A 682-nucleotide genomic window follows, 5' to 3' on the forward strand; every position below is an offset into this window, starting at 1 on the left:
CTACTTCACAGTTAGGGCGGCTAGGAGCTGGAACCAACTTCCAAGGGAAGTGGTGCTGGCCCCTACCCTGGGGGTCTTTAAGAAGAGGCTGGATGCCTACCTGGCTGGACTCATTTGAGTCCCGTTTCTTGTTTTGGGGTTTTGTTGTTCTCCCGCCCTGGCGGGGGGTCAGGCTAGAAGATCTACTAGGTCCCTTCCGACCCTTAATCTATGAAACTATGAAACTATGAATGGGAGGCAGAGAGCTGGCTAGGTGTCGCATTGCAGAAAAGGGCCTGGGGTTTATAAGGGATTGCAAAGGTGTGTGAAGAGCTGGCAATGTAACACGGCAAAGAAGCTAACAGAATACACCAGTACAGGAGTGTCTGTATGTCCCAGTGTATTCAGCACTGGTAAGGCCTTGCCTGGGGTGGGGAGTCCAATTTCAGGCACCGCACTGCAAGAAAATGGACAAATTGGGAAGACTGCAGAGGAGAGCACAAAAATGACAAGGTCTAGGGCACATGGCATACAAAGAAAAGTTGGAAGAACTATTCCATCTGGAGAAAAAGCTGGCAGGGGAACTTGATAATAGTCTTCAAATACCAAAAAGTTATAAGGAGGATGGAGCCCCTCATTTTCACAGGGAAAAGGACAATAAGTAATGGGTTTAAATTTGCAGCCAGAATAATTTAGGGTGGCT

At 48.1% G+C, this 682-nt stretch overlaps 1 protein-coding gene across 1 annotated transcript in view; it reads left to right on the forward strand.

Moving 5' to 3' along the window:
- LOC109295094 (complement receptor type 2-like) overlaps positions 1-682 on the forward strand; it is a 49,586-nt gene that overhangs the window by 843 nt on the left and 48,061 nt on the right. The gene's annotated exons all lie outside the window — the stretch shown is intronic.

Source organism: Gavialis gangeticus, unplaced genomic scaffold (genome assembly GCF_001723915.1).
Source record: "Gavialis gangeticus isolate Ggan-Ray unplaced genomic scaffold, GavGan_comp1, whole genome shotgun sequence".
In the NCBI taxonomy this organism is placed as follows: Eukaryota; Metazoa; Chordata; order Crocodylia; family Gavialidae; genus Gavialis; species Gavialis gangeticus.